Here is an 11,348-nt window from a genome sequence, read left to right on the forward strand (position 1 = left end):
TAAAAATAATAATTATTCTTGTTGCTTCCATTATAACTTTTCTTTTTTCTTTCTTTTTTTTTAAACATTCTTCATTTCCCAATTCCCTGGTATCTATTCTCCACCCGTCGGGGGAAAAAAAGTTAAAATAAACAAAGCATAGAATACATCAATCATCGTGGAAGCTGTAATGTGTCACATTGTCCCAGAACACAGTGTACCTCTCTGTCCACACATCTTCACTTGCAAACGCACATTGCAACGAGTCATTGGTTTGACTCAATGTATTTGTTTTCTGCCATTATCATCAATATTGCAATATCACTAGGACTCCTCCTGATTATTCTGTTGTTGCCTTGTGTCGTGGAGATCCTGGCGCTTTGGATCTGCAGGAGCAGCCCCTTCACAAGCTCAGACAGTGTTGGTGTGGGCCAATTCAAAGTCCTGAATCTTGGCCTGGGTAGTAAGTGGTCAGCCCTCTGGCTCCATCACCAGAGTGAGCTTTCCTGTACTGCCTGGTCTTGCATACCATCTCCTGCCTCCGGCATGGGTCAGAGTGAACTCTCTGACTCTCATGACCTCGGGCCAGTCCACAGTTCCACTGTGCTACCTAGGCAAGACCCAAGAACCACTCTGCCATGTGCTGCAGCCAGTGAGGGCACTGTGCCAGCTCACAACTCCCACATCTTCCGGGGTCAGCTCTTCGGACTGTAACAGGGAGTGAGAGTTCGGGGAGGTATCACCCCTGTGGCAAAGCAACCTCACAACAGACAAATGATAGGACCAGCTCACTTGCTCTCACTTTTGGGGCTGGCTAGCCAGAGATAACTTTTTTCTTGAGTTATGAAGGAGATACACATATGAGAAAACAGGGGGATTGTGATTCTTTAGATGCACTGTAGGGATTTCAGTGCTGCTCCTCTGCACTGGAGCTGGGAAAGAACGTTGGACGTAGATGCAAACACCACACTGTTAGTATCCCTCTTGTAAACTTTGCCTTTATTTCTTGGTCACATATTATAGTATCAAATTTCAAGATCCATGGGACATTTCTGGGTTTGGTTGATGATTGCCACTACTTCCCTAGAGGACTTTAAAAGCCATAGTATTTAACACTCATCATTGTTGCTGAGGGTTAATAGTAGAATCATCACCAAATACCAAACTGATTTTTTAATATACACATTCTCAACATAGTTATAATTACTGTCAATACTTTAAGGTCTCCTGATTGTGTAGACAATGAGACCAGGATTACAAAATTAAGCAATCAATGATTGACAGGGTATAGGTATGAAAGTTCTCTAAATTCAGACATGAGGATTGTGAAAAGCTTGTGGTCCCTGTTGAACAAAGAGCTGTTGAAAGACGTCTCTATTGGCCGTCATCTTCACTTGCAGCATACTTGAGAAGGAAATCTCTCTGCTATTTTGAGCATCAGACTATCTGGGAAGATTTGTGCAAAATTTCTAATCCCTCACTGTTTGAACCTGAACTCCAAGCAAAGTTTTAGTTTTGTGTTAATTGTATCAAGAAAGGCATTTAAAGCTTCATATTGCACATTTTTCAAACGTATTTTATAGACATATTAAAGAAATAGTCACATAACAGAAAGCACAGCTGATGTTTCAAATTAAAAGTATGTTTTCAATACTTAGAAATAAGTCATCTCACTGAATTAATCACAATTTCCCTTGTCTTGATTCATTGCCACGATTTGGTGGCCACACTTAATCTGACTTGAGAAGGTATAGGTAATATGTGATAAATTGCTTAGCAAATTAGCAATTAGGACCTTTGACCTGTTGAATTAGGCTAGGGCACCTCTAAATTGGAGAGCTGTAGATTTTGACATGCAGTACAAGAAACTGAGTGCCCAGGCACAGGTACAACTTCTTCCTGACCATTATGTCTGGAAACAAAAAGTTGTTACCTTGATGGCCTATGTTGCTTGGGGATTCGATACTCAAGCCAAAATACTAAGAACACAGATATTTGGAAGTGTGACTGTTGTTTATAAGAGTCTATCAGTAAGTGTTAAGAAAAAGGATCTCTGAATGATGTGAAAACAATCAAATAAGGATGAACAAGGGTTACCATTCAACTAATTTTTGAGAAGTGTAGAAGCACATTGCCTGCAGACACCTACTATGTGACAAGGGAAGTGTCACAAAGGCTACCTGCAGTGGCAATCTGAAGTCTTTTAGATGTGTGTAATACAATGCTGATTCTAATTTTTCTTCCTTCTAATTCCAAGGTTTGCCAGTAGCTTTTCTTTTAGAGACTTCTATCTTTTTAGGTGCAATGTATCAAAAATAAAATATGTCCTCTGTGAACTGGGCACTCAGCAGAACAGGCATAGACTGGTCGATTGAAAAGCACTTGGAATGGTGGCATCAAGGCAGCACACAAATAAATGTTGACCTCTGACCTGGTTCTAAAATGTAGCTTCCTCTTTCTACAGCCAATGGGGCACTGAAGTCTGCAGCAAGGAATTGAAGAAAATGGGAGGTCCTGTCTGTTAGTTCAGGGTAACAGACAAGTGTGGCATAAGAAGAAATAGAGAAATGCAACCAAACATTTTCTGAGTTTTAACTTTAAAAAAAATCCACTTTCTTTTGTTTCAGTTGAACAGTCCCTTGCCTCTGGCCTTTCACTCTATTTATTTCTTAATTATTTTTTTCTATCATTTTTTTCCTGCAACATTGTTCTACACACAGAAAGAACATGTGGTTTGAAATATTCCCAGATATTTACAGGGCAAAAGCAGGTATCCTACTTATCATTAATATCCCAAATACTTGAAAAGAGTGAATTACAAAAATTTGTTTCTTGAATTTTTACCTATTATCCATTTGAAAGTATATATAAACTTATATGTTTTCAAGAAATTTAGATTAATTTTTGTAAAATTTGATAATTTTAGGTTTCACATTAAATAATCTATATTAATTACCTCTACCATTTATTCTATTTTTTTAAAGAAAATTAATTTACTTTTCAATGTCTCATAATTTCTAAGTCCTTAGTTACAGTCCCAGTCATCATAAATTTGAATTGTTTTTAATAATAAAATAAGGTAAAACAAGAGCTAACACATCAGAATTGAACAAAAAAACAAACAGCAAACAGAAAGAAAGGAGCTCAAGAAAAGATATAAGAATCAGAGACCCATTCAGTTGCACCACTGGAAATCTCCTTAAAATACTAAAGCAATATATATATATATATATATATATATTGGAAACACTGGAATAAAATAAATAAACATTGTAAATGAAAATACATGTTCACAGAACCTATGTAGACCTGTGCAATAGCCTCTGTCTCATTGAGCTCATGTGAGCTTGGCCTGTGTTGATTTAGAGGGTTTTGTTTTCTTCATGTCCTTCATCTCCTCTGGTTATCACACTCTTTTTGTCTCTTCTTCTGTAGCTTTCCTGAGCTGTAAAGGTAGGGACCTAGTGAAACCACTTCATTTAGGGTCAAGTGTTTCAAAGTCTTTCACTCTTTATCTGTGCATCTCTCTATTTGTTCCTATCTGCTGCAGCAGAGGAATCTCTCTTAATGGCTGAGCAGCGTACTGTCATTAGGAGTCATTTTATTGCTCTAGTTTTTCTTTTGAGGACAGTAGTATTGGTTTTACCCTAGGTTTCCCTGTGACTTTGTCAAGTTCATTAGGGTACTTGCCAGTAGAAAATAACTTAGACATTCCCAATGTATGTGTACATGGAATATTTGGTTTGAATATTGATTGCTCTGCTCAAACACTTCTTCAAAGATGGAGATTCCACACAAAAGAGCTATGAATTGATATATTGAGGATGTGAAAGTTGTTTGTGGTGCCTAAGAAAGCAGTAAAGAAGAGAAAAGTAAAGAATCACAGAGGACGACAAAGCTCTTACTTTGTCATGGAACCAACTTCAAATTTACTATGGGATCCTGAATCTCCTCAGACTCCTTGGTCTTATTTGCTTTATTAATAGAGTAAATGGTTTCATTACTTCTAATTACATTTCTCTTTAAGTTTGCTCTTTTATTTAGTTTTTTAACATTGAACTTAATGAACACAACAAGTTCTGACTGTGTCATGTGTCAGAAACGCATGGGTTGACAGACCATAAATTGCAAGCCAACTAAGACAAAAAAAAAAGGCTAACTAAGAAACCATAATTCAGACAGATTAGATTAACATTTGCAAGAGTATGCTGATAAAACTGTAATGTTTGGATCATTAACTTGTTGATTGAAATAAGAACTGGTCATAAATTTAACATTTTTTCCAATAATATTACACAACCAAAATGTTGTATCCATTGCTCTTGAAGTGTTGTTTTCTTTCTTCCCCTTGCTTGTCACATTTCCATTGTGGGATTACCAGGTATGAGTATATTTTATTAAATAAGCTAACCTTGATGGTTTTAAACCTTTAAAATGTACTGCTGTTAACTCACATAAAATAAAATGAGAAAGAGAGGGAATAGGAGAGAGGGAGAGAGAGATTCATTCATTCAAAGACCTCTGCTCTTTCACACTCACAGCCAAGAAACAGAAAAGCAGACTAGAATTGAATGGGGACAGGAGAGGAAGGATATTGCTAACCACAACCACTGTTCAATAACAACATAAGACAAAGATTTAATTCTTTTTAAATCTCTAATTTTATTTTAACACAATATATTTGACAACTCCCTCCCATAAAAAAAATCAAAAAACAAAACAAAAAAAAAAAAAACAAACATTTTAAATGGCTTAGGTTTTACCTTCTTTTTCAGTGCAGTCTACATTGTTGCCAGAAGGTGAAGGTTCCCAGCTGCAGGAACACACTTGAATGTTCAGCCTCTTGTGTACTCATTTGATTAGACAATAGACAGAGGGCTTCATCTGCAGTCTTAGTTATATTTCTTGTTGTAATGGAACATCCCACAATGAGCAACTTAAGGAGAAGAGGGTTTATTTTGACCCACCATTTCAGGGTGTGGTCCACAATGGGAGAAAACCTAAATGGCAGGACACTGAAGGAATTGTACCTCCACTGTACTTACAGTCAGGAACTAGAGAACAAGAAAAGCCTCTTCTTAGACAGCTTCCTCCCTCTAGGCAGTCCAGGATCAAAGCCCAGGAAATGGTGTATCCCTTGGTTTAGGTATCTCTCTATTTCAACTAACCTAATCAAGATAATCACTTATATGCATTCTCAGAGACAAACCTAATCTAGATAACCCTTTACAGACATGCACACAATGCCCAGTTCAATATAATTTTTCAGAGGGATGCACAGAAGCTAACCTACTCTAAATAAGCCCTCACAGGTATGACTGGAAATTTTAGCTCCTATTCCAGATTCAAGGTGACAAGATTGGCATTGTCCATCACATCTAATGTGAGAGGTGGTCACATGATTACAAATAAAGTAAAATTGTTTGTCAGTAGAAATCACTAGTGAAATGTACATGAAGAAGAGTTACAAATGGGGATAAAGAAAAAAAGTGAAGATATGTTTTGTGTGCTGTCATTCAAATTGCCCTTAGTAATAATAATGTATAAGCTTTATGACATAATTTATAATATGCACTATTTTCAATACTTCAAATATTTTCGATATAATATAAAGAGAAATTTTGGTGATATTTATATCCCAGTAGTGTGAGACACAAAATTTAAAAAATAAAAGACTGCTATGTGAGAAGTAGATTGGGAATTACTGCGAGGTCAGAAAATCCTTGGGAATCTGGCAATGCCTAGAACCCACTGGGAACAGGGCTGCTTGCCTTTTCAGACTTCAGGAGGCTCTGTTATCAGGTAACTTTCTAAATATATATCACGAATTCATTTTAAAGTTCTCTAAGTTGACTCTCATGTTGATAAAAAACACTCTGATGAATATTCATAATCATCCTTCCATCCCCGGGTCACTTAGGATAAGACCGCCTCTTGCATGCCTTGAATGCAGAGTGACTAACCATATTTATGCTATCCCAGCATCAATGATAAAAGGCTCAGAAGCCTGGATTCACTGCTATCCGCAGTTCATAATTAACTAGGAAAAGTATGGAAAAACTGTTTAACTGATGCACAAAGAAAGACTTGAAAACCCAGAAGACCTAAATTTAAAACCCTTCTCCTCATTTCCTCCTCCTGAAGCAAACTCATCATTTCTTGAAAAATATAAATCATGTTTGCAACTTCTTATGTAAGAAAGTAATTTTGTGACAAAGAATAATGATGTTTATGTGGGAATAACATTACACAGTTGGGCCCAACTTTCTGACAGTGCAGTGTGTTGTCATCTACAAAGCTTACCCAAGAAACACTCCTACTTGTCTTATTCTTTCATCATGATTGCAGCATTCCCTTCCCCCATTTTTTCCAGTGCCCTCTCTACCTCTCCTCTGCCCCAGATCCACTGCTCCTCCATTTTCCTTCAGAAAGGAGCAGGTCTCCCAGAGATATCAATCTAACACAGCATAACATGATACAACAAGGCTGGGCACAAACCATATTAACACTGCGCACAGAAACTCAGTAGGAGAAAAGGGTCCCAAAAGCAGACAACAGAGTCAGTGATTTCCCCTATTCCCACTGTTAGGAGTCCCTAACACCAAGAATATCATCTCTATAACCATAGCATATATGCAGAGGGCCTTCTGCAGACACATACAGGCTCTATGCTTGTCTCTTCAGTCTCTGTAATCCCCTATGAGCCCTGTAATCTTTCTACTATGCCCTGCTTCCTTGAGTTTCCTAGAGCTCTACCTACTATTTGGTTATAGGTCTCTGCATCTGCTCCCATCATCTGCTTCCTAAACAAGGCCTCTCTGATGATGATTGGACTAGGCACCAATTTATGAGTTAGCAGAATATTACGAAGGATCATTTCACTAACTTTTTTTCAGTTGTGTTTGTTCCTACCCTCAGTCCCTAGGGAATATGATCAATAACACAAGGGTCAGCTCATGATGACATGGATGTGGAACAAGGGGAAAAACTCCTCCATTGCTTTTGGGAGTGAAAACTTGGATAGCCACTATGAAAATTAATATGGCAAATCCTCAGAAAACTGGGAGTCTGTCTACCCCAAGACCCAGATATACCACTCTTAGACACAGACCCAAGGGATGCTTCATCTGATCACAAAGACACTTGTTCAACTACGTTCATAGTAGCTTTACTCATAATATGCAAAACTGAAAATATCCTCAACAATAGAATGAGTGAAGAAAATGTAGTATGTTTACACGATAAAATATTAATCAGCTATTCAAAAAATGTCATCATGAAATTTGCAGGCACATGGATGAAGCTGAAAAAAATCATTCTGTATGAACCAACCCAGACTCAGAAAAACAAGCATGGAATATTTTCATATCATGGTAAATGGTTATTATCCCTATAGTAAAGGGTAATCATACTACAATCCACAAAACCAGAGAAACTAAGTAACAAGATGGATAAAGCAGGAGGGGATGCATGGATCTTCCTGGGAATGAGAAATAAACTTTGTGGGTTGACTAGGGATGGGTAGGGATGGGAACAGTAAGGATCAAGTTGGAAGGGAGAAATGAAGGGAGAAAGTACTAGGATAAGCAACTAGGATTGCAGGGGGCACTTAGGAAGTTATATGGCCATCTAGTACAGTGAAAACTCCCTGGAAGCTGTGAGGGTGACCCTAGCAAGAACACCTAGTAATGGATACCATGGAGTTTGAATAGGTCATCTTATATAACTGGCCATCTTCAAGGAACACCAACCCTATTATAAAATTTTCAACTGACTGCAAGATGTGCTGGTGTAATGGTGGCTCAGAACTTATGGGTGGCCAACCAATGACTGGACTAACGAGACTTAAGCCGAGAAAGAGGATATGGCTTACACTGCCTAGATGACCAGGTTCTAGAAGCCTATGTAAAACTTCAGTTTTAGGTTTGTGTGTGTGTGTGTGTGTGTGTGTGTGTGTGTGTGTGTGTGTGTGTGTGTATTTATGTGAAATTCAATGGTTTTTAGTTCTGGGTTATTTCTCAACTCTGAAAAACAATATGGTGAATGCACTGCATATTAGGAATAGTCAAAATGAATTCTTAAAGACTCTTGAGCATATACAACACAATAGCTGGGCAATAATACCAACAAGAACAAAGAATACAATAAAGTTTATGACTGCTAAGGTCATGTTTTGTTGCCAAATAAGAGGTGAAATTTTATTGGCTTTTGACATTATTTGGAAAGAAAGTATAGATAATGGTGGCAGATCCATAAATGATTTTCCTCTGGATATTTTGAAAGCAATAATTTCATGGTAGCTGTAAATATTAATGCATCATTAGTAAACTAAATTAAAAAACAAACTATCTTTGCTGATTTGCTATCTCAACATTTATGTGAGTTGAGATTATTTAAACAGAAAAAGAAAATAGCTTCTTTTAGACGGTTGGCCCCGTAAAAATAACAAAGGTTTGGAGCTCATCTATTCTTCACTACCTGGAAGAGAGGACTAGTGGAGATGATTTAAGTCTTGGAAAGGTAAGACCAAAAGAACATTGCCTGACAACACTGTAAGTTTAGAGGTCACGAGGAAAAAAAAAATGGTCATAGACCCTTAGAAAATATTTCCAGAGAAGCAAGCATCCAGAAAACTATGCGGAATGGCTGTGTATAGTTTCTACTTAAGAAAATTAGCCCTGTTAGGATTACAATGCTATAAATAATGTTTTAATACTGCGTAACTTGACTGTGGCATATTCATATTGGCACTTCATTATACCAGTCATTTGCCCATTTCCTAACATCCCTCACTCGCCAACCAGAACAGGAGCACATGGTACCTTAAGTGCAAGATGGTGGCTGCATACTTTCACTCACAAGTTTCTGTATTTATCGACTTTACATGTGGTTAAAGTGTCTTATTTAAGAAAAATATATCGTTGACAATAACCGAGTAATTACACAGCCATTGCTTCAGTCTGGCAGCATAAATCATTGTGATTTAACCTACAGTAGTAATAAAAATAAATGATATTGTTTTTGGTTCATTACTGCTGATCTAATAAAATGTAATGAATTAAGAAATTTCCTAAGTGAAGCAGTCCCATAAAAATAACAATTTACTAATGGTGCTGTAACACGCAATGTGAATGAATTAAGAAAGAATAAGCATTTTAATAAAAATGTATCTTTAAGAAAATGTCTTTCCCATTTTCCTTATCCGCCTTTTTTCTAATCTAAGTTCATGCTTTGATTGCATCCATAGACATAGTTACCAGAAACTATAGCCTCAAGATGATTGCTTATTTATATAAAATTTTTAATAAAAATTCCAGGAACTTGTGAATTTCTGGGTAGCCTATATGAATTTAAGAAGGGAAGACAGTCTGCTTTCTGGGAAGACCTATGTGCCGAGACCTAATTTGTTTTCAAAAAGTATGTGAAATAGATTCGTTGTTCAAAGACCACCGATCCTGTGCTTGAACTAACCAGGTCTGGGGCACAGCCTTAGATTTTTAAGGTTTTGTTGTGGAATGACCATCATTGCCTAGTGCTCTTGGCCTGCAAGGGCAGTGCAAGGCCAAGAAGGACAGGGGGGTTTCCTGTTTCGTCCTTCCAAGTTGCTATGGACTTTTCCCTTCAGAGGTCATTAACCACCAGAAAGTACTCCTCCAGGTCTCTGGCACTGGCTCTACACTGGAGCTTGGGAGATGCAATATTAAGTGGAGATGAAAGTTGAGAGGTCATAGTTACTTGGACCACAATATTTCATGGTTAATAGGATGCTCACTGAAGACTACACTCTAGGCCAGGTGCTCAGGATCAACAAAAGCATGTCCAGGAGGGTGGTGGCCACATGGCCATATCAATTCCTCAGGAAAAGCCTGTCCAATGTCTGGGAGATAGGTCTCATAGCTACCTCTTCTCTATAGAACTCAAGCCCATCTTTGACTGTTTTTATAGGAATAGATGGCTGAGGCTTCTGTAAGCTAGAGGCCATTGGACAGAGGATCTCAATGTGGGACACTAATTTTTTTCCATGCCATATGAGGCAGGGTGACATGACTGTGTCTCCTCCAGAGGCCCAGGAGCATACCCAGTTGAGCTGGAACCTCTGTTGCATTCAAAAGCACAGGGCAGCCAGAGTTAACCAAGAGCAGACTTCTTCAGCAAGAATACTGCCTGTGTAGAGATAGGATAACATTACACTGTTCACTGTTGGCAAGATTTGTTCAGAGCAAGCTCCAGCCTCTTTGTCCCTTACTCACAATTCCCGCAAATAGCTAAAGGGATGAGAATAGCCAAAGGGCCACAGAAATGCAACGCTTTGTCCTAAGACACTATAGCTGACTATGTCCCATGGATGATTCTTAGAATGTTCAATTTGGAGTTCTCAGGGACTATCTACCCAGCCAAGATGTTCCACACTGTGCTGAAAATGGAGCAAGGAATGTTCAGTCTATGTTGTGTTACACCACAAGTCTTGATTCCTGGAGGCCTCCAGCAGTCCACAGAGTACAAATGAAGGCTTAAAGGTCGCCGTCAAGCTGGTAAGGATGAGCAGAAGAGGCCACATTAAGTTTGACTGTTGTCTCTAGGCCACCAGGAAAGCATCCAAGCATCCTGCTTGCAGAGAAAGAACAGGATCTAAATAGCAGGAACAGTGTAGTTAATAGTCTGGCCAGTGACCAGTTTGGCAGTCCAATATCACATGCACAGCCTCACTGGCACTGAAACCATCACTAGAATCCTTCCCAATGTTTTCAAAGCCCAGTGACAGGCAGGTGAAGCCAGGTGTCCTGATGAGCTCATACACCGAAGTCCCTGGAAAACCCAAGACCTGTCTTCACTGGTAGCATAGCACAGGGCAGCAATACTACAGCTAATGGCACAGATGGGTTTGCTCTCAGAGAGGAAATGCAGCAGTATTTGAGCCAAGGACCCACTATTGGCAAGGTCATCCAAGGTACTAAGACAGCTGGGAATCAGGAGACTATGGTACTGGTCACTGTCTGTAGATTCAAGCTTAGTAGGCCCAGTGTATGCCTTGAGGAAGAAGCTTTGTACCCAGTGTACATTGTCTTCAGTCACATGCACAAAGTCCATGGTCTTTCTCCCTAGGTTGACCAACTGTAGGTTGACCACCTGGTCAATTTGTAGCAATGGAAGAATTACATTGAGCCTTCAGAAGCACTGCTGCCCACCAAAAGAGCAGCTGACCTACTGGTAGCCAGTCCAACACTATGACTGCAGACCCAGCCTGATATGTACCTCTAATTCTTATTAACAAGCCAGCTGTTATCCAGAATCAAAGAGTTTCCCTTTGCCCTTGTTGGTGTCTTCTGAAAGGACTACTCAAGTTTTCTCTTACTGGATGTTAGATGTCT

This window comes from Micromys minutus (genome assembly GCF_963924665.1).
Source record: "Micromys minutus genome assembly, chromosome: 13".
Lineage (NCBI taxonomy): Eukaryota > Metazoa > Chordata > Mammalia > Rodentia > Muridae > Micromys > Micromys minutus.